At 43.2% G+C, this 27,866-nt stretch overlaps 1 protein-coding gene and 1 non-coding gene across 3 annotated transcripts in view; one reads left to right on the plus strand and one right to left on the minus strand.

Annotated features, from left to right (window-relative positions):
- The window catches only part of EXT2 (exostosin glycosyltransferase 2), a 144,748-nt gene that overhangs the window by 76,256 nt on the left and 40,626 nt on the right, over positions 1-27,866 (minus strand). The window lies entirely within an intron of this gene.
- Positions 10,548-10,743, plus strand: LOC132662686 (U2 spliceosomal RNA). The gene has a single exon (XR_009602689.1). It is a non-coding gene; the product is annotated as a U2 spliceosomal RNA (small nuclear RNA).

A 27,866-nucleotide genomic window follows, 5' to 3' on the forward strand; every position in this document is an offset into this window, starting at 1 on the left:
TGCGGGGCTTGAACTCACGGACTGCGAGATCATGACCAGAGACGAAGTCAGATGCTCAACCGGCTGAGCCACCCAGGCGCCCTGCATTTAGCTTGAGATTGAAGTTTAGATTGCTGATTTTAATCTTTCTTCATTTCTAATATATGCATTTAAAGCTATAAATGTACCTCTACGCATTATTTTAAATGCTTCCTACAAAATTGTATGTCATTTTCATTATAGTTTAGGTAAAAAAAATGAACTTTTTAGAAGTATACCGTTTAATCTCCAAACATTTTGGGATTTTCTATTTATCTTTCTGTTACTGATTTCTACTTTGATTGCACTATAGTCTGAGAGCATGTGTTATTTCAAAACTTTGCCCTCTGTCTTCAGCTTACAATAGTTTGCCTATGATGTACCTAGGTGTGGCTCATGGTATTAACCCCACTGAGGTTAGAGCTTCTTCACCCTGTGGTTCGATGTCTTTCACTAGTTTTAGAAAAACCTTAGCCAATATTTCTTTAAATATTGGTTCTATCACACTCTCTTCTAGGACTCCAGATACACAGACAGAAATGTCTTCACCATGCCCCATAGGTTTCTTATTCTCTTTTCTGTGCTGCAATCTGGGTATTTTCTGCTACTTTTTCTCCTGGTCTAATAATCCTCTGTCCTGTGTGTGTGTGTGTGTGTGTGTGTGTGTGTGTCTATACTGCTATCATACCCATATATTCACTTCTCCATTTAGTTCATATGTTTTTCAGTTACAGAATTTCCATTCGACTTTTTAAAAAGTAGATTTCATATCTTTGTTGCAATTCTCTTCTTTTATTGAGCATAGTTCCTGATTGGTAACCCCAACATCTGAATCACCTGTGGGTCTCTTTCTACTATCTGTATTTACTCTTCGTTTTGGTCATCTGGTTTCCATTTCCAATGTACCTCTTAATTTTTTATTGGACACCAAACATTCTGCATTAAAAACTGTAGCGGTTCTGGATGTACCAAATTATCTTCCTCCTAAGAGTGTAACATTTCTTCTGGAGGGCACAGCGAAGGCAGTCAGCCCACTTTAATCCTATCAGTGGGTGACTTTACCTTTTGTTAGGGCTAACTTTTCTTGGCTTTCCCTTTCTCTTGTAGTGGGGCCCTTTGGGGCCTTCAAGTAAAGCCTGGAGTGTCCACCAGGTCCCCTGTATCTTGGCAGCCTGGGATACCAAGCTCCATCTCACCAGTACTATACATGGCGGCTGGGATGTTTGCACAGCTTGTCAGGCTCCCAGATGCTTCTTTCTGCAGGGATTCTTACAGTCTTGCTCTGCTCCCCTCAGGAGTTGGCAAACACTTCAAGGGAAGGCCACATGCCCAATTTTTGCTTACTTCCTGCGGTTCCCGTCTTCCAGGGATTTTGTCCTTCATGTCCCCGACACTTTGGGGTACCCCTAATTCCAACCTCTCGGCCCTAGGGGGCTGCTGCTTTCTGCTCGGACTCCAGATGTACAGACTGTGAATTAGAAAGTGCCCTCAGGGAAAAAGCTCAAGGGAACATGCCGCCCAGCGTTGAGTCCCTTCCTTCAGGAGCCACAGTCCCTCAAGAACTGACTGTGCTGATGGCTCTCCAGTGCCTCTCAACTGTTGCTCTATCTATTTTAATAAGCTTTGATACTTCTTTTTCTTTTCCTAGGAGGAGGGTTACTCTACTACTAGCTACTCTGTCACAGCCCAATGTGGCTTTTTGAAAGAAGACAGTTTTCTCGTCCAAGCAGAGTTCAGATTCAGTCCCCAAGAAAGCAAGACGCTGGTCTACGTGACCCGTCCAGCTTCATTCAGACTTGTGATTCCACTCGGAATCAGAGGCCATGAGGAGTTCTGCAAGAGAGGGGACATTTGAAAATGGGACAAGAGAAATTCGAAATACCACTAAAACAGGTAGAAGAAAAAGATACTTTCTAGTCTACACCTGCTGACTTTTGTTCTGTTTCCCAGTAAGTGCTCCAATAATTAAGGAAAGTATATGATGACTACTCTCTCCCTCCGCTAAGTATAAGAATGAAGCAGAGCCGCACAAAGAGAATTTCTGTTACTCAAAGAAAAGCTGACACAGGTTTAGCTACCAAGGGCACCTGGCTTATGCTGTCCTGTAGGCTGCCATCTGGGTACAGCCTCGTGGCTGGCTGGCTGCCTGCCACTGCTGCTTAGATATACCCTACTCACTCCAATTTCATTCCTGCTTACTCATGTTACTGCTGTCCTGCCCATCATCCAGTCAAAATATTTACATTTTATGAGACCTGAAAGAATCCATCTTCCCTGGGAAACCTTCACTGATCACCCCAAACACCAACAATCTCTCCTTACCCTGAAATCCCACAGCACTTATAGCCGTTACCTTACAGGTTGTTTCTGCTATATTCTATTCTAGAATGGTCTTCCTGTTATTTCAGATGATAGCTTTTCTCTCCCCAGCTAGACTATGAGTTCCTTGTAGGTGTGAGGATGTCTGACCTGCTGCAAAGCACTTTGGTAGGCACGATCTCATTTGCTGTTTATAACCAGCATGTCACTTATCTGTGGCAGTTTCCTCTTCCATGTGAGGAAACCAAGACCCAAAGATGTTAAGTGGTAGAGTCACAACTCAAGCCCAGGACTTTTCCCACCCTGTTCTAGAGTATAAGGAGTACCAGCCACACTAAGTTTTAGGAGACGATCCTTTCTCAAGAAACTGAAAGGTGTGAAAATTCACTAAGAAGCAATGAGCCCACACAAAAACACACACGTCTTAAATATTCACCTCCTTTTCTACCCCAACAAGTCCATTATGTATTCTTTCATTTTAAATCGCACTCAAATTAAACCACACTCAAACGTAAGCATTCCAAAGCTTTATGTTCCCATTCAATCACAGTGGAGACGGTAGCCTTTGGGATTTATAGGAAACAATGATCGGTAACAAATCCATCTAGCATACCAGCCAAAGGCACAACCATAGGACAAAGCTTCTAATTTAAGATGTCTCAAATCATCTCGTCCTGTCCACCAAATTGTAGTTCACTCGGAAAGGAAGCAAGCTTTGCACATAATCATAGCTCAAGTGTCTCAGCCTGAGGATAAGTGAACTTCTCAGGCTTAATTATTTCTGCAGGACCTCGGTAACACCTTGTAGCATTTAGAAGGCATTATAATTTATGGCCCCTCCAGGACTCAGTATCAGCCACTTGTCAGCAGAGGGGAAGGAGTTTTCAGCTATGCTGGCAATGCTCCCATTCAGTAAGCAAATGCTTATTATGTTTTGGTTTCCTTTTTTCCCCCAAAACAGGGGCCACATTTATCACTACCCGAAAAGTTAAATGAGGGTCTCTTCAGCATCTATGCAAATTTCTCAGTCACTTAAGCCGTGGGAGCTGCACAGTTGGAAGAGTTAAGTCACAGAGGCATTGGTCATACCAACGTAATATCGGACAAAGCATCTAACCTTTCTTCATTATACATATGCCTCCGTAATTTTATAAAACATGCAGATTTCAAAGCATAAGAACTACAAAGTTCTTACGACGCTTCCAATCCTGAGAATCACAAAGTTCCTACAGATCTGGAATTGGGCCCACTTAAAACTATCATAAGTATCAAATTAAAATTGCTACCTCGGTTTATACATCAGCTAAATGTCATTAATTGCTTTGATTTTCAGTAACATAAAGCCACCAGGATGAGCAATAACCAGTGTTTAAAGGAAGCCAGTGCAGCACTGTTGAAAAGCCATGGCTATGAGCACAATTCAAGTTACTTAACCTCCGGTTTTTCTGCATCCGTAAGACAGAAAGCATACCACCTAGGTCAGGAAGCCGTAAAGATTCGATGATGTTTACAAAGCTCCTCACTGGGTACTAGTGCAGAACAGACAATTGGAAACTGTTGGCTCTGTCCTCAACACTCCCACCCGTCCTGTTCCCTCAGGGTCTTTGTCACTTACATTAGAATGCATTCCACACCGTTTTGGAGTGAGAACGCAGGGAGGGGAAGAGGAGTGACAGAACGGGACCCCAGTGTCACACTCCACTCATCTCAATTCTTGAAGGCAGTGAAGAAATCCAACATATTAGAGAGTCAGAAATAATAAAAACACATCACATGGGAGTGACAGAACTTTATACTGAAAAGTACAGCCATTAACACGTCCCTTCTAGCTTAACCTCCAAGCTTCCAAGGAAGAAGATGGTCCTTCTCCAGAAACTGGGAGAGAGGGAACACATCCGGCTTTGCTCACCACGAAGTCCCCACCTTCAGCACGGTGCCTGTCAAAGAGGAGGCAGGCACACACTTGCCGGAAGACTGAACCCACCCGGCACCAACCCTCAGAGGCCCAAGGCAGCATGGGGACTACAGGTACCTCATGGAAATCTCCAAACCTTGTAAGTGCCAAGCCATTGTTTAATAAGAATGATCACATCTTGTATACGGAATTTTAAAAGGTGAGACATGAGGGATGTGGATTTGAGGGAAAAGAAGGCAAATCCATTCCTAGCTGGGACATCAAGGCAGAAACAGGACTAACAGCGTCCCACACATTATGCTTAGTGTAGACTATATGGACTAGGTATAGACCGTGAGGGAGATAAACAGTTTTCAAACTATGCCATGTAGGGGCGCCTGGGTAGCTCAGTCAGTTAAATGACCGACTTCAGCCCAGGTCATGATCTCACAGTTTGTGAGTTCGTGCCTCGCATCAGGCTCTGCGCTGACAGCTCAGTGCCTGGAGCCTGCTTCGGACTCTGTGTCTCCCTCTCTCTACCTCTCCCCCTCGCCTGCTCATGCTCTGTCTCTCTCAAAAATAAATAAACATTAAAAAAAAAATTTTTTTTTTAAAGTATGCCATGTAAGTTTGCTACCTAGGAGTGGTCGGGATAGCTAACTGGGCAAAGTTTATGTAGAAGAACCCCTCAATTACCCCAAAGTGGTCCAAGAGCATCTTCACCCCAAAAGTACAACAATGGCTCTCAGTGCCTTCTCAGTAACCAGCCAGCTCTGAACGGTGCTTTTCATCAGAACCTCCAGAATGTGACCCGTGTTGATGGCTTCGTTCTAGTATGCTGGAGTTTTCTAATGAAAACCACACGCACACAAAACAAACAACAAATCAGCCGGTTATGCTTCTGTCCCAAATTCCAAGTGGTAATGCTGTCCAAACACCCAACAACAGCAGGTACCTATGGATCAGAACTTGTCCGGATACTGCTCTATTCCCCTGCCCCCAATCCACTGGGTGCTCACAACATAAAGTATTTGCCTCCGTTTAAGAGGTAGAAAGCCACAAGAACACAGACTCCACCATAACAATGAGAAAACACAACCAATAACCCACCAACATCATAACCTGTTTTAGGCCCGTCAGAGGGCTGTGGTCATAAGGCAATCAGGGAATTCGGATTTCAAAGGGTGACAAGCTCCTCTAGGAACGATGGGACAAATTATTCCAGCTTTGGAAGATCACAGAAGGTAGAGATGCTGCAGTAAAAGCCACCAAAGAAAACAGCTAAAGTATTAACGAATTCTTAAAAAGTGTTGGCTAGCAGGACTGCTGGGAAGCTCTAGGCACAAGGGGAGTCAGCAATCCCTTGCAAGCTCTTTCCTGCTGGATGTTCCCGAGAAGGACTGCGGCCGGGAAGGAAATCAAAGAGAGGCCGCCCCAGTGGCACCCAGGCACACACTCTGCCCATTTCCTGGACTTCTTTTCCTCCAAAGCAAAGCCTTAAAGGGCTGGGGGACGAGCAGGAAGCCCTCCCATACTCAAGATACAATCACAGACGTACTGGCTGTGGGGCAGGTGTGGAAAGGCAGCCAGCCACTGGGGCTGGGTAGGAACCCTTTCAGCTCCCTCCAGACCACCACTGAGGGAGAGGGCAAAGCAGAAGCCTCGGCCCCCACGGGAGGGGTAGGAAACTCTCTCTAACCCGAGACCTCTCCCAGGTACGGAAGAAAATAGGGCTTCCAAAGGGAGGAGGAGCAGAACCTGAGAAGCCCCACCTCTAACACCCTGGCAAACGTGTCTGCTCAAGACTACCACTGGACCGGGAGGAGGGAGAATCCCACTGTCCCCACCGTTAGCCCAGCACCACATACAAGCAACGGGAGTCCGTCACTGAGGGCACAGGCAGGCAGGGCCTGCTCAAAGCAGAGGGTGAGGCTAACTCTGAGGAAAACCTCAGTACACTGGCCCACACCAAGAACAAGGCAGCGGCTGGCCACCGGCAACATCTGAAGTCCAGGTGTGTGAAGGCGAGCCAGGCAGCAGAAAACCCAAACGCGGCCTGTTACACACTAGGCCCGTCAGCCTCGTGCCCATTTCTGAATATGACATCTACTTTAGGGTGTTTTTACTACACAGTATCCATCATCCAATCAAAATTTACCAGAAAACAATCCACTGTCGTGATATAAAGCTGCCAACAGAACCAGACCAAAGATGACCAAGCTGCTGTGGAATTATTACACAAGAACTTTAAGATAACTACAATTAATATGTTACAAAATCTGGGGAAGAAGGGAGACAACTTGCGTCAACAGACGGAAATATTCAACAGAGAGATGGAAACTATACAAAAATGACCAAATGAAAGGCCAGAAGTAAAAATGTAGTATAAACGAAGAATTCCTTCAACCAGCTTATCAGCCCACTGGAAACAGGAGGGGGAAAGAACAGCGAACTTGAAAATGGAGAATTATCCAAACTGAAATGCACAGAAGAAAAGGTGTGGAAGAAAACAGAGATCCAAGAACTGCAGGATGCTATCGAATGTTCTGTCATGCCAGTTACTGGAGCCCTAGGAGATGGGGTGGAAAACAAGGAAACAGATGTACTCATTTAAATGATTTTCCAAAATGGATGAAAAACAACACATAGGCTCAAGAAGCTCAGAGAACCCAAACATTAAATAAAGCATTCACCTTCTCCCTCAAAAAGCTGAAGGAACAGCCGTACCGTTAAAGGTGTGAAAGCACGTCTGCCTCTGAGCACGCAGGACATTCAAGAGATCTGAGCCACGGGAGATTCTCTCAGCGCGCTAACGTCGACGGAACCGTTCCTTTCCGGTGAAGGGCTACAAGGTATTTTCATGCCCCACACATTAATTTCTCAAAGCTGTGTCTGAAGATGAATCTCAGAACTGCCAAAGGGATTCCAAACCTTTCCAAACACACGGACCAAAGGCTCACTATCTCCTTTTCGTTTGTTTGCTGTGACAAAATGGACCCCACGTGCGTTCCTGCCTTTCCCAAGCCTCCTGGGCAGCACGCTCAGGGTTACACGGGTTCTTTCCCTCACTGCCTTACAGGAGAGGTGACAGCGCCGGAGCAGGGGGCCTGATGCCCTTCCTGGACAACCGTGTCACATCCTGGAGGCAGCAGAGACAGGCTCAGGTCGTCTCTACCTGACAGCTAAAAACTCAGCGGTGATGTCAAATGATAACCCAAGCATCCTGATTTCTAGTTGACAATTACTGTCGGCAGGAGTACTTTTGTTATTCCTTTTGCTTACTCTCTATGTTTATAAACATAAGAGTTACGTGAAAAGAATATCAACCGGGGCGCCTGGGTGGCTCACTCGGTTAAGCATCCGACTTCGGCTCAGGTCATGATCTCACGGTTTGTGAGTTCAAGCCCCGCGTTGGGCTCTGTGCTGACAGCTCAGAGCCTGGAGCCTGAAGCCTGCTTCAGATTCTGTGTCTCCCTCTCTCTCTGCCCCTCCCCTGCTCATGGTCTGTCTCTGTCTCTCAATAATAAATAAATGTTAAAAAAAAAAAAAAAAAAATATATATATATATATATATATACATATATATATATATATATCAGCCAAACCCCTCAGAGGCACTTCTCCTGGACTGAAGGTTTTTCTAGAGCAGAGAAAGTTCACAAACAGGTAATACACCATCACTCAACGATTAAACAAACAATAATAAATAGAATTTACTTTCTTTAAAATAAAAAGAAATTTCTGGGGTGCCTAGTGGCTCAGTTAGTTAAGTGTCCAACTTTGGCTCAGGTCATGATCTCATGGTTCATGGGTTTGAGCCCCGCATCGTGCCGACAGCTCAGAGCCTGCAGCCTGCTTTGGATTCTGTCTCCCTCTCTGTCTGCCCCTCCCCCACTCACACTCTGTCTCTCTCTCTCAAAAATAAACATTAAAAAAAATTTTAAGGGGCGCCTGGGTGGCTCAGTCGGTTGGGCAGCCGACTTCAGCTCAGGTCATGATCTCGCGGTCCGTGAGTTCGAGCCCCGCGTCGGGCTCTGTGCTGACAGCTCAGAGCCTGGAGCCTGTTTCGGATTCTGTGTCTCCCTCTCTCTCTGACCTCCCCCGTTCATGCTCTGTCTCTCTCTGTCTCAAAAATAAATAAACGTAAAAAAAAAAATTTTTTTTAATAAAAAAATAAAATAAAATTTCTGAAGAAAAGGATTAATATACCTAGGATTTATCAGCACTCCATTTTTTCCTTCACTTAAAATACTTACTCTGTTAATTTCATTGCATTTAGGATACTTTGCAACATAAAATAGGAGAGTGTTTTTTTCACTCCCTTGTTCATGAGCTGCTGTATTTGCCCTCTCCAGATGCATCCTCCACCTGAAAGTCCAATACCTCTGGGACACTCTTCCACCATCCAGTGAAGTTTCCTAGTCCCCTCATCTCAATTACCTGAACACAGCACCACAGGAACCCACGTCTGTCATGCTCACAAAAGCACAGACATCCGTTTACGTAACAGCATCAGAAGTCATTCTGCGGTTTTTTGGTAGGTGTAAACCCTTTTTTGTTTCTTTACCATGCAAAGTGGTAACTGCTTTCTTTTTAACTTTATTCTGAAATAATTTGAGACCTCAAGAAACAATGGTAGTACAGAGGGTTCCCAAACATCCCTGACTCAGGTTCCCCTTTCGTTACCATGTTACTTCACCATGGCACAATGATCAAAACTAAGAAGTTAACATGTAGTTAATTCCATTCACTAGACTTTTTCTTTATGGATTTCCCCAGTTTTCCCTTAAGGTCCTTTTCTGTTCCAGGATCTAGTCCAGGAGGCCTCACTGCATTTAGTTGTCATGTCTCCTTAGTTTCCTCCAATCTGAGAAAGTTTCTCAGTCTTTCCTGGTCTTTCACGACCTTGACAGTTTTGAATAGTACTCGTCAAGCATTTTGTAGAATGTCCCTCAATTTGGGTCAGTCTGATGTTTTCTAATCATGAGACTGAGGTTATGGATTTTGGAGGATGCTCCAGAGGTGATATGCCCTCCTTCTCACATCATATCAAGGGACATACGCTATCAACATGACTTATCACGGGGAAATGAACCGTGATCACCTGGTTAAGGTGGGGTCTGCTGGCTTCTCCACTGTAATGTTACTGTCCCCATTCCATATTCTATTTGTCAGAAGCAAGTCACTATGTTTGTCTGTATTCCCAGGGAGGGTAATTAAGCTCTACCTCTCTTTCCTTCTCCCTCTGCCCCTCCTCCACTCCCGTACACATACGCATGTTCTCTCTCTCTCTCTCTCAAAAAAAAAAAAAAAAAAAGAAAAAAGAAAAAATCCTTAAACCCATGGGGATTTGTGGCTTGTGGAAATATTAAAACATTTTCTTTCCCCACTAATAATTTTACTAAATAAAAAACATGACATTTGCCTTAAATGTTAAGTAGAAGCCCGATCATATATCTCATCCATTTAAAAGAGAAAACACATAGCTACTTTTTATTAAAAAGCTCAGGCATGAAATCTACTGAGCCCTCAAACATTTCTAAATTTCAATTGATTCTAGTCTCATATTTAATTTCACCCTGCTTGTAAACACAGAATTACTGTTCAAAAATAAAGCAACCACCCAATTTGATTATCTGGAAAAGAATGAAACAAAGTTCAGAAAACAAGTAGTAATTAATAAGAAAAGAGAAAAAAGAAAGGAATTTGAAAAGAAATCCAAGAGCTTTCCATAGATTGGCTATTCATAAAACTTAGAGAATCAGCTAAAAACCTATCAGAACTAGTAAGGAAGATCACTAAAGTAACCAGCTACAAAATAATTTTTTTCATAAACAAATAAAACAAAACTCCCAACTGTTAAATCTCAGCAATACTCAGTGAGACTGTACACACACAAGTTAGTGGCAGGGCCCTTCCCATTACCCCAATGTTCACAGTCCAGATTACTTAGTCCTTGTGATCGACAACAGTTGCCTTCCCAACATCCTTTACCTCCTCATCTTTACTAACAAAATAGTCCAGACTTTTCTGCGGCAATGCAAACAAGGTGTGCTTTCCTAAATAAAAAAGATAAAGTCTTGCTACAAGCCTTTTGGTCTTTTCCCTTGGCCCTCTCTCTCCTGCTTGCCTAGAATGCAAACATGGCGGGCTGGGATTGAAGCAGATGTACTGTAACTGAAAAGAAAAGGCCAGCCTGCTTACGTGGTGACAGAGCAGAAATACAGAAAGAAACCTGCTTCCCTCGCGGCATCACTGAATCACTACAATTGTCCTGGATGAGCTCCTTCCGCATTTCTTCTAGTGTGAGACCTGTATCGCTTCTCGGCCTTTTGGCTAAGATCAAGTGTAGTGTGAGACCTGTAAACCCTAATTTCCTTAGGCAATTGTTAGTAGAGTTTTCTTTTATATTCTCCTAGATATCCTCCTGATACTGTCCTCTTCTGTGAAGACCATAACATGAACTTCATGACCTTAAATAAAGCAATCATTATTTATAGATGATAGGACTTTATATCTAGAAGAATCAAGAGCATGAGCTAGAAATCTGCACAGTAAGGATAAAATCCAGGAAGGTGAACAATTATGAAATATATATAATAAAATCAATAGTTTGATTCTACTTCTAGCTAGGTTACAGAAGATCACAAAAGACTACCATCTATACCACAAGAAAACATTGGACAAAGTAACAATCTGTCTATTTTTTAGAGCCAAATCATTTGTGTTCTATAATCTTGTTAAATTCACCTATTAGTTCAATAGTTTGTAGATTACTTTGGCTTTTCTGATTATACCACCATGTCATTTCCAAATGAAGACATGTTAACATTTTCTTTTCCAATTTTTACGTCTTTATTTTCCTTCTCCACTGCCTAGGACCTTCAGTACAATACTGAATACAAGTGGTAAGAGTGAGCATCCTTCACATGATCCCAACCTTAGGGGAAAGCATTCAATATTTAATCACTAAGTAGTATGTTAGATGTAGGTTTTTCATAAATATCCCTCATCAAATTGCAGAAGTTCCTTTCTATTTTTCATTTAGCTGAGAGTTTTTCTCAAGAATTGTTGAATTTTATCGAATGTTTTTTTTCTACATTTAGAAGATGATGAGATGGGTTTTCTCCCTCAGTTTGTTAACGTGGTAATTTACACTGATTAATTTTTTTCAGTATCAAACCAACTTTACATTCCTCATCTCACTTAGTCATGACACAGTATCCTTTTTTTATATGCTGCCAGATTCAATGTTATGATTTTGTTTAGGATTTGTGCATCTGTGTTAATGTGGGATAGCTGCCTGCCACCAAGAATTATAAGATGCACCATTATGTTATATAACCCTAAGAAAAAGTTCTCAAGGTATGACACAACACTAAAACATTATCAATTGTAACACAAAGCTGACACCAGAGACTTTATTTGATTTTAACATTTATTTAGAGAGAGAGAGTGGGTGTGTGTGCATGCACATGAGGGGGAGAGAGGGGGAGAGGGAGGGAGGGAGGGAGGGAGAGAGAGAGAGAGAGGGAGAATCCCAAGTAGACTCCACATTGACAGCACAGAGCCTTATGTGGGGCTCAATCCCACAAACCGTGAGATCATGATCTGAGCCGAAATCAAGAGTGGGATGCTTAGCCAACTGAGTCACCCAGGCGTCCTGTGACATCAGAGATTTTAAAATGTGAAAAAATATAGGTCTGAGAAAAATCAGTTAAATATGGTTTGTACTTTTTCACTTCATCCTCCCAACAATCCTATAATTAACATATCTCTACAGACAGGAAAACAAGGCTCAGAAAGATTAATAGTAACTTGTCTGTCATCACAAAGCTTTTAACCTGACAGATCCAGAATTCAAAACCACTTTGTCTAATTCTGAAGTCGGTGATCTTTTCATCACAGTTCTGATGAAACCACAGGCTGCCTTAAAGGATAAATCCAGAACTGTACCCAGGCTTTGAATCAGGTTGGGTTTCACCTGTTAAGACTTTTCTCCAATACAGGTTTCTCTGAATGTCATTAACTAAACAGAACATGATTCTCAATCACCAAGGCAGTATCCACTAATAATACCACATGTTCAAATTAAGTGAAAGAGGCCTTGTATTAAATGATTCCAAAGCGCATGAAAGCAGTAAGTCTCCCAGGGAAACTAGGGATTGTGCTGCACAAGTAGTGACTTGAGTATCAGCTGGAGGACGGCCCACGACTTACAACGCTTGTCTGCAGCACCAACTTTAATACGCGTAGTAGAAAGAGTACGAGAGTCGAACGGATAGGATTCTCATTTGGGCTTCTGCCATTAAATAGTAAATAAATGTTGACAAGCCATTTAACTTTCCAGATCTCAATTTTCATACCTTACAATTGAGAGAGGACTCTTCTACACTCAAAATTCAGAGGGATGGAAAATCTAAAAAACAATCACAAATGCTAGAGATCAAAAGCACTGTTAGAAATGAAGAAGGCCTATGGCAGGCTCATCAGTATGGGATGGACAGGGCTGAGGAAAGGATCTCTGGGCTTGAAGGCAGGACAGAAAACCAGAACAGAATATCCAAAGCCTGTGGACAACCGTGAAAGGTGGAACATATACGCAATACAAATACCAGGAGAAAAACAAAAGGAAAAGCCATATTTAAAGCAATAATGACCAGTTTCCCCCAAACTAATGTCAGACACCAAACCACAGATCCAGGAAGCTCAGAGGGCTCCAAGCAGGAGAGCGACCAAACGCACTGCACCTGTTTCCCGTCCGTATCACACTAAAACTTCAGAAAATCAAATATTTTTTAAAAATCCTGGAGGAAGAGGGGAAAAAAGCACTTCACCTATAGAGAAGCACAGGTGACAATTATGTGCAACGTCTCCTCAGAAATATTGAAAGTGAAAAAAAAGCCCACCGAGCTAGAATTCTGTACTCTGGAAAACTCTCCTCCAAAAGTGAAGTTTTGAACAATAGAGAAATTCTCAGACAAACAAAAACTGAGAGGATTTGTTGCCAGTAGTCCTGCCTGGCAAGAAATGTTCAAAGAAGTTCTTCAGAGAGAAAGAAAACGACATGGGTCAGAAACTCAGATCTACATGAAGAAAGGAAGAGAATCAGAGAAGAAATAAGTAAAGGTAAAATTAAAAAAACCTCTATGTCTCTCTCTTTTTTTTTTTTTTTTTCCGGAGACAGAGAGAGAGAGCACATGCGTGCATGCAGGCACATGAGTGGGGGAAGGGGAGGGAGAGAGAGAATCTTGCAACAGTGAGATCATGACCTGAGCCAAAATCAAGAGTCAGATGCTTAACTGACTGAGCCACCCAGGCGCCCCAAAACTTTTATGTTTCTTATTCTTAATTCATCTAACAAGTTGTTCAAAGTAATAATGGCAACAAATGTATTCCATTACCTATGCTTATGTATCAATTAAATGACAGCAGTGATACAAGGGATAAGAGGAAATAAAATTCTGTTGCTAATGTTAGGTATAGACAGTTTCCTAGACTTAAGGTGGTTTGACTTACATGTTTTTGACTCTACAATGATATGAAAGCAATACACATTCAGTAGAAGCCATACTTTGCATTGTGAATTTGGATCTTCTCCCAGGTTAGCGATCTGTGATATGGTGATGCTGGGCAGAGGCAAGGAGCTCCCGGTCAGCCGCGTGACCGTGAGGGTCAAAGACCGCTACACTTAACAACCATTCTGTTTTTTATTTTCACTACAGGATTCAACAAATTACAAGATACCCAACACTTGAATATAAAATATGCTTTGCATTACATGATTTTGCCCCACTGGAGGCCAATGTAAATTCTCTGAGCACATTTAAGATAGGCTAAGCTGAGCTATGATGTTCAATAGTTTATTTGTATTAAGTGCATTTTCAACTTGTAATACTTTCAACTCACTATGGGTTTACAGGACATATCCCCATCGTAAGTCAAGGAGGATCTGTACTTCCACAACCTATGAAGCAGTAAAGTGTCAATATGAAAGTAAACTTGGGGGGGGCGCCTGGGTGGTTCAGTCAGTTGAGCGTCCAACTTGGGCTCAGGTCATGATCTCACTTCTCATGAGTTCGAGTCCCACGTCAGGCTCTGTGCTGACAGTTCGGAGCCTAGAGCTTGCTTCAGATTCTGTCTCCATCTCTCTGCCCCTCCCCTGCTCACACTTTCTCTCTCTCCCTCCCTCCCTCCATCCCTCTCTCTCTCTCTCTCTCTCTCTCTCTCTCTCCCCCCCAAATATAAAACATAAAAAAAAATTTTTTTAAAGAAAAAAAAAGAAAGTGAACTTGGATTTGATGGATATGTATAGCGCAAACCTGAGGGCAACCACTAAAAATGTTTTAAAAAACAAATACAATTGACATGCTAAGAAAGTAGAGAAAATGCAATCATGTAAATACTCAGTTATAACCACAAAAGACATAAAAAGTGTGGGAGTCAGAAAAAGGAACGAGGGACAAAGGAAAAACTAGAAAATAGTAATAAATATGGCCAATATGAATCCAACTATATTAATAATCACTTTAAATGTTAATGGTCTAAATATACCAATTAAAAGATCGTGAGAGCGGATCGAGACCAAAACCCAACTACACGTGCCTATAAGAAACCCACTTTATCTCTCTCAAAATAAATAAGTAAACTTTAAAAATAAATACAAGAAACCCACTTTAAATATAAAGACACATAAATTAAAGGTAGAAGGATGGAGAAAAATACACCGTGCTACCACTAATCCAAAGCAGTGGGAATAGCTATATCAATTTCAGAGAGAGTAGAATCTGGAGCCAGGAAGTAATCAGGTATCACATAATGATCAAGGGGTCAATACCCCAAGAGGACAACAGTCATGAATGTGTATGCACCCTACACAAGACCATCAAAATATGTGGAGCAGAAACTGACACAAGCCTAAAGAGAAAAAGATGCTCCACTATGAAAGCTGGAGACTTTAACACCCTCGGTCAGAAACGGACAGATCCGAAAGCCAGAAAATCAGTAAGGACACAGTGGAACTTAACAGCACCATGTAAGTGACATCTGTAGACAACTTTCTCCAACAGCAGACTGCATAGTCTTCTCAAGCTCACGTGGAACATTCACCAGGACAGACCACATTCTGGGCCATAAAACATACCTTAGCAAATTTAAAAAAAAAAAAAAAAAAAAAAGATCTTATAACGTCAGCTCTTATACCACAATGGAATTAAATTAAAAATAGTTACATGGTGGATACGTGTCATTGTACGTTTGTCAAAACCCAGAGAATATACAGCACCAAGAGTGAACCATAAACTATTGACTCTGGATGACAATGAAGTATCAGTGTAGCTTCAGCCATAACAAATGGATCACTGTGGTGCAGAAGGCCAATACGGGCGAGTCCGAGCATCTGTGGAGACAGGTGGTAACGGGAACTCTGTCTACGTTCCACTCGATTTTCCTATAAACCTAAAACTGCTCTGAAAAATAAAATTAGGGTCGGCTGGGTGGCTCAGTCACTTGAGTGTCTGACTCTTGATCTTGGCTCAGGTGATGATCTCAGGGTCATGGGATTGAGCCCCACATCGGGCTCCGTGCAGAGCATGGAGCCTACTTAAGAGTCTCTCTCTCCCTTTCCCTTCATCCCTTCCTTGCTCGCACTCTCCCTCACTCTAAAATAATAAATACATACATACCTACATACATAAAATTTACTAATTTAAAAATCCTTCCATGTTCACCTCCTCCTTGAAACTACACAAGGCCCTTCTTTTCTAATTCATCTGACAATTTTTACACAAAAGTCAGCATTATCCTCTGTCCCACTGTTATTTTATAGAGGGAAAAAAACTTATCTTCCCAGTTAGACTAAAAAGTCTTTGATGGTGGGCCCACAATACAAACCCGAATTTCCTAGCCCCCACCTACGGGCAAGCATTCAAGAAATCAGCCCATAAATCCTACAGACTTGGGGCAGTGGGTTTCTGTGAATTCTCAGAGCTTCTGTAGGCTGGTATCCTGCAGATGGGTCCAAGTGGCTTGGAAAATTGGAATGGATTAAGGAGACAGAATGCCATCCACCACGTCACAACTCCTTTTTCCCAAGAGCAGCAACAAAGCAGGATTAGGCTTGGCATAACCAGTAGGGTTAACCAGGGGAACAGCTAAGAACCACTAAGAACCATTTTAAATACAGCCACTGCCCAGTGCAAGATTTCAGGTATCACACCCTAGTGAACAAATTTTTGCTCTTCTAGGATCTCACACAGAGCCCACTAATTCTTGCTAGGAATTAATCTCAATTTTATTTTCACCTTATCCCTCATTCTCAGCCTTCTAAAAAGAACATTAGGATTTAGAATCCACAGTAGATTTGTTGCTATTTTGTGTTGTTTAAAACAGTCTCCATCCAGGGGCGCCTGGGTGGCTTAGTTGGTTGAGCATCTGACTTCGGCTCAGGTCATGATCTTGTGCGGTTCATGAGTTCAAGCCCTGTGTCAGGCTCTGCTGACATCTCAAGCCTGGAGCCTGCATCGGATTCTGTATCTCCCTCTCTCTCTGCCCCTCCCTTGCTCGCACATGCTCGCTCGCTCGCTCTCTCGCTCTCTCTCTCTCTCTCTCTCTGTGTCTTTCTCTGTCTCTCAAAAATGAATAAACATTAAAAAAAATTTTAAATAGTCTCTATCCAGCACATAAATAGTGGAAAGGAAGAAAAAAATCACCTAAATATTAAGAAACACAGTTACAAAATTCTGCCATACTCAATGAACGCTTTTTTCTCTTTCTCGCCCCTCTTAGGGCTTTGAAAACTTGCTCACGAGCTTTCCCCTTGGTGGCCTGCACAGGACTTACTCCTCCAAATCCAATTTTCTCCATGCCTAGCATTTTTGTTAACCATCTCTTAATTTAATCCCATTTTCCTGGCACTGAGATTTGTTGAAGAAGCTTTACACAGTCCCCCAAGCCATGTCTCCCTAGCATGCTCCCAAGGATTTCTGAAGGATGGCAGCAGCAGCCACATCCCTGCGTGAATACTCAAATACACAGCTTCCCCTTCGTATAGCTTATTTATAAAAGTTCTAGATCTGGGGCGCCTGGGTGGCCCAGTCAGTTAAGCATCCCACATGAGTTTGAGACCTGTGCTGGGCTCCACACTGACAGTATGGAGGCTGCTTAGGATTCTCTGTCTCCCTCTCTCTCTGCCCCTCCCCTTCCCCACTCAGGCTGTCTGTCTCTCTCAAAATAAATAAGCTTAAAAAAAAAAAAAAGTTCTAGATCTTATTCTCACATCCAAAACTATGAGTCACTCACTCAAAGGGTAGGAAAACAAGCAAGCACACGGACCAATACTCAGATCCTACTCTGCCACACAGCTGGCTGGAAAACTCCCAAAGGCCCGTACATAAGTGCATCTCGTCTATTTCGAAGCAAAGATTTCCTTCTGTTCATCTCCAGTCTCAGTCGTTATATTTACGGGCAGTGATTAAAGAATTAATACAGTTAGTTCTCCGTATAGTTACCAAAGAAAATGGCCACGGCACAGATTCCCCAGTATTCAGAAAAATGTAAGGAACAGGTCTGAAAGCTGAAGTCCAGGGCAATACTTTCTGAAGGGAAGACAGGGTGCTTGCCTAAGTTCATAGACGTTTTCATTAGACAGAGTGTTTTTTCCAAGGGCTAATACACATTTACAAGCTCTTTATAAGCTCACATGGCATCATGTTGCATGGTTGGTTCCTATAAAGAGCTTAAAACTGCGTTATCATCAAAGAAAGGATAGAGAGAAAAAACTAGAAAACATGGGATGAAGAGAAGAAAATGAAAACCGGAGATGCCAAATTCCTTTCTTTCTCTAAGTCACGCCATAGGGTTTAGAACGGGAGAAGAAAATCTGCAACTGGGTGGAAACAGAAAACGGAGACAAGAGGAAAAAAACTACAAACCGTTAGCAATATAAGAATGTCTCAAAAGACGTACATGCTCTCAGTGTGAACGGCAAATGCCCCAGGACAAAGGGTAAGTGAACTGAACGCTGTGTCCAATATTCCCAACCCCAGAGGATGATCATCAGCTCACCGTCTAACGCGTGCTGCCCACAGAGCAACGTAGGCACCGCGCAGGCGAGGTTCGCACCTATTTTGTTAACTGCTGCGTCCCAGCCCTCCGGTCTACACCTCAGATAAAGCAGGAACTTGGTAAATATTGTTGCTTAAGCCAGGCACTATTTTAAGTGCTTCCCCTGTATTAACTTAATCCTCACAACCCAAGGTCAGCATCCTTATTTTACAGATGAGAAAAAGGAGCCACTGAAAGGTTCACGGGGGTTTACTGGTCCCTCTTTTCTCTACACCCCGTGATTTAACTCCAGTAAAACTGGAGCATGAGCTGCACTGTGGTTTCCTGTAGCTCATGAAAGGAATCAGTGCATGACCTCGAGATTCCCACCCCTCCGTGACGCTCAGCTTTTCCAGAAGCCTCCCTTTCCCAGCCACATGCCTACATGCTTTTAGCCAATTTAAGAGAGGCATTTCAATATATGTGTGTGTATATATATATTCCTGGATAACCAGGAAGTTTCCTCAGCAATGTTTAGAGAGTTGTTGTCTAGACAACCTAACACCCACCTTCCCCCTGGATCTCTTTCACTGGTTACTGTAACACAGTTAAAGAGTTCGTCCTTACTAGAAATTATAAAAACAAACGTGACAAAATGGAGACATCTGAAGGCAAGTGACTTACCCTAAGTCACACACTAGGCATCGGTGGAAAGGACAGGATGAAAAGAGCACATACGACGACCATCCCAGCACCTCTCCTGCCTAGTACTGGTACTCAGCTGTGCCTTTCTCCAGGCCTGATGCTCAGCTCACAATTCCCCTGAGAGTTTCTTTCTTACGAGGAAAGGGGGTCCCACATCACCTGCAAAGTAGCCTCACTGCTCTGATGAAAAAAACTAGTCCGTTAAAGAGAAATGTCATCTCTCAGATCACAAGATAGAAGAGGTCAAGTGCACCAATCATGTCAACAAGTTTGCTACAGAAAACCAATGCAGAGAGAACAAGAAAAAAAAGCAAAAGAGTCGATAAAATACAGACATCTCCTCCCTCCCAGGACTGGCCCATTAGAAATAAATGCACACGGTGGGGCTGGCTTTAAGAGTGTGGTAGTAGCAAACTGGTTTACTTAGAGAAAACTTCTGGAGAGATTATTTACATGCTTTACGGAAGATAAACTTAGAAGCCCTGTGTGTCCTTAGTTTTCTGAAAAACGTGCGCTCTGGCTATTAGCCAAGGAGAATCCAATGCTCTGAAAAACACACAAATGATGTAGTTAAAGACTATGAACTTATCTTGGCCAAGCACATAAGGTTTCTGTCATTAAAAACCATAGTGAAACCAAAGTCAGTCCGTTGGGTGTCTGACTTTGACTCAGGTCATGATCTTGCAGTCCGTGAGTTCCAGCCCCGCGTCGGGCTCTGTGCTGGCAGCCTGGAGCCTAGAGCCTGCTTCGGATTCTGTGTCTCCCTCTCTCTCTGCCCCTCCCTTGCTCGCACGTGCTCTTTCTCTCTCTCTCTCTCTCTCTCTCTCAAAAAAAAAAAGAATAAACATTAAAAAAAAAGTAAAAAAAAACAATTGCTCAACAAATGCCTTCTTTCTTACAATTCACCACTAAACTAACAATCTACCTGATTCTGACGCCCAGGAAGTAACATGGATGAGATGGGGTGGGGGTGGGGTTGATCCAGATGACGGATTTAAGTGAGGCAATCAGCAGTAGGCATGTATGGTTAGGAGGATAAATGAATAAGATCTCTTTAGGGGATGGGAATCCATTATTTTCATACACCTGTTTCCTCTTCCACACTCCATTCCTCCTGCCCCCACATCAACCATCTTGAATGACACAGGTTTTACGAAAAATGAAATCACTTTTAGCACAAACAAGAGGTTTTCTGCATTAAATCTTTTTAAAATTCTCAAGTACTTTTAAAGTCGTAAAGTTCTCAACCTAGCACACAATCCCATACTTGTAACCTTTCCATTCTATAGTTAAAACATGAATTGTGATATTCAAAATTTCAATGAGAAAAACCATCTCACCTCTATGAGTCTTTCCACTGATCCGGCAAAACAAGATGAAAACTGCGCTTTTATAGGGCTTAACAAACTCTTTTGAGAATATCCTTGTCACCCTGCTGTGCTTAAAGAGCACAACGGGAGTCCCCCCTCACTGACTGGTGTCCAGGGCAGAGGCAGTTTGCGAATTCTGAGTGGAGCCACACGGTCCACTCGTCAGTGTCCTGATGTGCAGTGTGTCACTATGTGGATGTGCAGGTGGCACTGAAAGCAGGTTACTCTTCGCCCTCTCGCACCCCCTTCCCACCCTCTTACCTAGTCAGGGGCCGAGAATGGGATTAGGAAGAAAACGCCTCAGACGTGGATTCCACAAAACCCAACTCAATGGAGCCAATTAAATGATAACTACTGGCTTTGGCTCTTGCACCTTATATAGACACTGAGGGACACAACTGTATCCCGTCAAAATTCATAGAGGGACAACATATAAAGAAGCAGCAAGAGGACAGCCATCTGCAAGCCAGGAAGAGGGCTCAGGAGAGAACAACCTTGATGATACCTTGACCTTGGCTTCCAGCCTCTAGGACTGTGAGAAAATAAATTACTGTTGTTTAAGCCGCACAGCATGTCGTGGTTTGTTACGGCAGCCGTACCAAACTGACACAGACGTCACATATCACCCCTGAAGACTGCTGGCTGGGTGGGGCGCCTGGGTGGCTCAGTCAGTTGAGCATCCAACTTTGGCTCAGGTCATGATCTCTCAGTCCTTGAGTTCGGGCCCCACATTGGGGCTATGCTAACAGCTATGCTAACAGCTTAGAGCCTGGAGCCTGTCTCTCTCTCTCTCTCTCTCTCTCTCTCTCTCTCTGTCCCTCCTCTACTCATGTTCTGTCTCTCTCTCAAAAATAAATAAACATTAAAAAAAAAATAAGTAAATACACAATAAGAAAAAACAAAAGGCTGCTGGCTGCCCAAGAACAAGAGCAGCTCTGGATCATGGACAGTACCTCACCCAGCGCGGGCTTTTTATAAATATTTTAGGTTATTGTAACAGTTCAAAAGGTGCTCTAAACGAAGAATATTAGAGCTTTATAAATAAACTTCATACCTTTCAATCACATTGCCACAAATTCCTTCTAATCCCAAATCTGCCACTTACCCCGTGTAAGCTCACACCGTCCACTAGCCTCTAAGAGTTGCTTTCCTCGTTTATAAAAATAAGAACAGCAGCTACCTCATCAGGTTTTCCTAAGGAAGTTCCTAACACAGTGCCAAACACAGGAGTTAACGTAAATGTTCATTCTCCCCTTCCCTCTGCCAGCTGGGAAATGTAAGCTCGTGACCACAGAACTAGACAGTGGGGAAATGAGGCCCGGCTCTTCCAACGCCTAAGTCTCTGCTAAAAACTCAACCTTTGCTCTGACGTGGAAAAAGACTTTGCCAGACCGTCTTTTCTGCTAAAGATGATCAGCAATATTCTATTTGAATTCTCGAAAAGCAGAGGACCTCAAGAGAGATCATTTGCTCCTTCTCCTAGGCTAAAGGCATCTTGAGTAGAAGAGACGTTTTCTACTCAGTATTCTCAGAGTGAGAAGTTTGATTTCTTGCCAAAGAAGCTATGCTGAAATCATCTCATAGCCATGGGTCCCTGGGTCTGCCTCTCAGTAATAGAGCTTTTACTCCTGCTCCGCTGACTGGAGGCCAAGCAGATGTGGGAGGGTGATCTGCACTCTCTCTACGTCTCCCTGAAAGACCTAGTTTCCCCAGAAGGTGGAATGGACTCAAGACGGCAGTGAAGAGTGCGGCTGAGCCACATCTCACGAGGAGGGCTCGTCAGATCGTGAGAGCCCTGTGACATTTGTACCATGCCAGTTTCAGCATAATTATGATCCCAGACACCAAAGATGGCTATGATTTGCACGTTTTAGAGCTATTTAATAGAAAACTTCTTTCAAAATGGATGCTACCTGGGGCAAGTCGGAAGAAAAAGGAGTAAAAGAGCTTGAAGGAAGAGGAAGACTGTGCATACGGCTAGGGAATGCTCAAATGTTATGATCTCCTGTCCTATGGGAAACAAGATGGGATCCAGGAAGAAAAAAGGGGTAGTCTGAGTTGTGTTTCTTGACATATGACAGACAGCTCCTGAAACAGAAAGCCATAGGTTTCAACTCTCAGGGGTATCACCTTTAAATATATCAATGCTCTAAGGGTGGATCAGTTTTCCCAACTGCTGACACCCTGCTGTGAGGAGAGATCCCAAGCAAAACACAAGCCTCTAACTGGGAGCCTTTGAGGTGGCAGGAGCCATGAGGAGTTCAAAGGCAAGGCCGGCCAGTGGCTTGTACCTCCAAGAGTCACAGAGGTGAAAGGTTACTAAAGCAGGAGCCACTGACCAATAAAACTGTGCGTGGTCAAACCTTCTCAGCAAAGAGACTAGAGATTAGAGATTCATTTTGGCTGTGCCCAGTTTTCTGAGCTATCCACGCCTCTGAATCCCACTACTCCCTAGGTCAGATCAAGGAGCTTCTTTAGTGATTAGCAGCTCACCAACTCTCCACCCCCCCCCCCCCCCCGCCCCTCACCCCCGCAGCTGCTTCCATGAAATACCTGAAAAGTGGACTGGAAAACCTGAATCAAGATCTGTCATCAAAAAAATAAATAACAGCTCAACATGGGCCAACTACTTGTACAGCAATCTGCCTGGGGTGAGACTGCCCGTGTTTGCTACGCTAAAACCAGGAGAACAGGAGTGTAAGTTAGTATGATTAGAGAAGACCAGTGTAAAAGAAGCCCCACTCCACCCAGGCACACTGGAAGGGACCGCTCCGCTCCCCCCTCTAATTAAAACACAACAAGCACAATAGGCGAAGCGACCCAGAGGGCAGATGTGAAGGCTTACTTCATCCCTGAGGCTGTTACCACGTGACACCATGGCAGCGTGCTATTCTCCCCTCTGCTCTGTTTCCCACACGGTGACAGTCCAACTAGAGAAAACTCAGGAGACATTCTTTGGCGGTTGCTTCTTTTTTCGCTGGGGACACTAACTCAGCAGACAGGTCACAGGTGAGCCCTCTCCACTGTCCCTACGTATTCCCAGAAAGAGAGAAACTGAGAATAGTGTGGATCCAATGCTGTGTTTCACTTTCCCACCTGACCAGAGGCACGAGTCCTCTGTAAGCTGCCTGCTGCTTCTGACTAGAGATGACTAAGACAAGTTCCCCTGTTGACTCTGAGCGGAAACCCCAAAGTCCAGCCTCCGAGCTGGGACTCTGAACAGAGGCGAAGCTTGAAGTAGCTACACCTGCTATGTCAGTGGCTCTCAATTTTCCCCCCGATCCTTCTCACCTGAAGGATGATGTATACCCGTGAGTAACAGTGGGGAGGTTTATCGTAGCAGGGACTCTCAACAGAAATTCATGTCCTCAGTCCCCATTCCCCAACCCGACACCAGAACGCAGTTAAGAACTGAGTGGGAGTGGGAGTGGGAGTGGGAGTGGGAGTGGGGCGCCTGGGTGGCTCAGTCGGTTGAGCGTCCGACTTTGACTCGGGTCATGATCTCACGGTCCGGGAGTTCAAGCCCCACGTCGGGCCCTATGCTGACAGCTCAGAGCCTGGACCTGTTTCAGATTCTGTCTCTCTCTCTCTCTCTCTGCCCCTCCCCTACTCGTGCTCTGTCTCTCCCAGTCTCAAAAATAAATAAACGTTAAAAAAAAAAATTGTTTTTAATTAAAAAAAAAAAAAAAAAAAGAACTGAGTGGGAGTGAGAGAAGTATGCGAAGTTTGAAAATCCTCGCGGGGAATCCTGATCCCTCCCTCGCCTCACAGTTAAAAATCACTGCGGCAGCTGATGAGACCATTAAAACCTTTCTACTCTGTAGTTTCCCATCTGCGGGTTACTCCAGAAAGATTCTCAAAGGTCGTGCCTGCTGTCACGCCATATCCAGAGTTACCTACAACTCGCTAGGCAGAGACTTGGGGGAATACGGATTTGCGGTTATTCTGGGCTCCAGGGAATCCACTCGGGTCCTCTGTTCCTGCCCACACTGCACCACAATCCTTGGCTGTGTCACTCAGACCCTCCACTGCATCGCCAACTTCTGGGTCTTTTCATTCTGGCCAAATGCCAACGTTCAGCCTCACTGCTGAACTCAACCCTCGGTCTCTAGCTAAAACAAAAACTCAAAGCTCTTTGACACATACAGAAGATCATCAAGACCTGCTCGAGCTAACCTGAAAGTTAAAAATACCTCAATACACATATGCACTGCACGTGGCTGAAGAGAAACCTTCTAAGGAAAAGTACTGGAATCTGAAAGATAACAAGTGAACTGCTGTCCTACTAAGGCCCTTATCAAAACGGGAAGTACACGTTTCAACATAACAAATTAGCCTTAAGTTTACAGGACAGAGATAACCATATTGCCAGAAGTGGTTTACGTGGAGCTGCTTCTGTACCAATCCTGGTCTGATTTGGTATTACGTGTCTTTAAGTAAAGAGAGATGAAATAAATATAGACTATTGTTGTCTCACATTCCCAAGAAGAGTAGCGTGGAATTGTAACATCGTGCTATTATAGAGCCAAAAATTATGTCATGCCAAAAATAAGTATGCAACACCAAATCCTCTCAACCTCTGCAATGCTGAGAGAGACAGAATATATACATATATATGCATATATATGTATATATATATATACATGCATATATATGTATAACCTATATTGACATTTATAAATATTGACAGAGATCTTACGGATCACTTGAACCCTTACTGAAGACCTGAATACAGTGAACTCTTCACCAAACATAGCAACCCTTGATAACTTACAAGTCATTGTTTTGTAAACAAACCTAGATATTTTTGTAAGTAAGCATAAAACAAATCTACAAAAGCTGCACTGGGTTTCCTGTAATGAGCAATCATTTCTCAGAAATGCCTCACAAAGAGTCCCACTCTGTGGGCAACCAGCCCCAAAGAGTCAGACAATTCTTACATAGGCTACAAATTAATATTTAACACTTTTATTAGGCCATTTCCTGAAGCAATGTCCCATACTGGGGACTCATTACAAGGGATTAACCCACGTTAACTCTAGATACAGCTCTTCAACCAATGCCCGAAGAGGAAACGGACCATTCCATCTATCCTGACCCCTGGAAAAAGCCGTGCAATGATTGTACATCATCACGTATTTATGGAAAATGTCCAATATACTTAAGTTATTTTTATATGGCTTATCTTTGGTAACTTCAATATTTTCAGTAAGTCTGTTATAATTATACTATAAGCAATAATATCCAGTTCATTAAACTTCTTAACTAACTACCGGGTATCAATTTAGTCCCCAGCAAATGTATAAAAAAGTAGTTCTATCGTTTTAGAGTTTGGGATATTTTGTTTTACTGCTCGTTTGGCCTTTATAACTAATTACTCTCCTCACAGGAGTTACATGAGCAATAAAAGAAACCAGTATTTTTTTATTGTTCGCTCAATGAAAATCATTAATCCTAGATCAACAGCCATATAATCTGACTAACTTGCTATAAGAATTTCTTGCTTTTGCCTCAACCTCAAGTTGAATGGCTAAATACACTTGCAAAACTGCTCATGTCGAAAACTATTTGAAAAGGAAAAATAATGTGTATGTGCCAAAAGGGGGCAGAGCAATTAAATATATATATATATATATATATATATATATATATATATCCATTGGATTTTGCTTCTTTCTACTAACCTCTTCCTAAATGCCTCAGTTAGAAGAGCAGGCAGATATAAAGTCCATCCTGAGGGCACATTCCACCCACCCCAGCTGCTCTGAAAATCAAGGCTGGAAAACTGAAAGGAGAAGGAGGGCAGGGATGCACTTTTTGAAATGCCTGGAAAAACATTCTGGTCGGGAGATGCCAGAGATTTTGAAGCTCCCCTCAAGCTGCTGGCCTTGTTCCAGGTAATGGTTTTTCCTTCCCCTCAGCTGTCTGCTGCGGGAGTTTTCCAGAAAAGAAAGAAAGGAAAAGTGGTAGGGAAGAGGGAGGAGCCACATCCAGTCCATTTCTCTGTAACGGAGAGGGTAAAAAGGGCCAAGCATTGCAGGCTGACATTTATAGAGGGCCTGGCGTTTCCATGAAGCACTCTGGGAGGATTACTGAGGGTTAGCAATCTGGTCTAAAAGGGGCAGCAAAGCAGACTGATGAAAGTCCCTTTAAATTTGATAACTGATGCCGTGGGCACAGAGACAGCAAGCTGGCGCTGGCGAAGACATGCGAGCAGAGGCCTAGCCAGTGAGACGGCCTTTAGAAAACAAGTACATCGTAAACCTGGCTCCCCCTAGCCCTTCAGGGCTGCCCAACTGACTTGCTGAAGCCTGAAAGCACAAACTGCCAGCGGAACGGCATTTTCTAATCAAGGGATAAAAATAAAAGCCCTTGGAAAATCCTCTCTTGCCTAGCCCTCACCGCCCCAGCCTCCCTCAACTAAGAAAGTGATTCATCCGGCCAACGGCAGGGTTCTGGACCTGCAAAGGTTAATGATCTCACTAGTCTTTTACCTCCGAATAATGGTTGCACCACCCAATCCCTCCTGCCTGGCATTTTTCTTCAGTTTTAATATCAGAAGTTTCACACGCCTGCCTGAGCTCCTGGACTCGGCAGAAAGACCCATATAGCTGTCAGCAAACTGATAAGAACTTTAAAATGACTCCGCGGGGCCTCTTTATAAAGAAGAGCCAAAGAAGCCCATAAAGAAAGAGGGCAGGGGCCACGGAAACCAGCCGCTCACACTGTTTTAACGTGGCATTAAAATGAGCTGCAGATTTATGGCAGTGTTTTAGCCCCTGGCCCAAATCATCTGGGGGATGAAGCTCTCGTCCCCACTCTCCAGAGGGATTTTAAATCTGGGATGGAGCTGGCCAGAAAGGAATGGGGGAAGGGAGGCATGGGTAGCAGGAGGAGGAGAGGAAAAAGGAAGAAGCAGAGAGTACCAGGAAACTCATACAACAGAACTCAGCCTCTTTTCAGTGAGATGTGGACAACAGCTATTTCAAAAAGAGATCTGACCGGTCCTCTTACGTTCTCATAAAAATGCCCTTTATTTTTAGTCCTTACTCAGCAACTCAAGTCCTTCAACTGTTCACCCCCCACATGTCCATACTGACTTTTCTCTTTAAGTTCATTTCTTTTTTGATTTTTCAGTCCAAAAAATGAATAAAATCATCATTTGGCAGAAAACACATCTTCAGAGGGGAAAAAAGACTCACTGTAAAATTTTCTCTCACTAGAAAGGGGAAAAAAGTAATAGTTCTTTATCCAAATGTGCCAATGATTTTTTTTTTTTAAGGCCAGCTAGAGAACCACTGATTTTAATCAGTCATTCTGATCCCAACAGAAAAACAGAGAGGTGAACCACCTTCCATGCCAAGATGTAGAAAGTATACCAGACCCACAGGAATAAATTCCGTTTCAAGTTTCCAAGCCCAGAAGCAAATGCATAATACATCCATGGTGGTAACTCACTGTGGTTCCTTAAGACCAAACTCCATACCAGAAGGCTCCTTCCGATATTCAAACACAAA

The sequence above is a fragment of the Panthera onca genome, chromosome D1 (assembly GCF_046562875.1).
Source record: "Panthera onca isolate mPanOnc1 chromosome D1, mPanOnc1 haplotype 2, whole genome shotgun sequence".
Lineage (NCBI taxonomy): Eukaryota > Metazoa > Chordata > Mammalia > Carnivora > Felidae > Panthera > Panthera onca.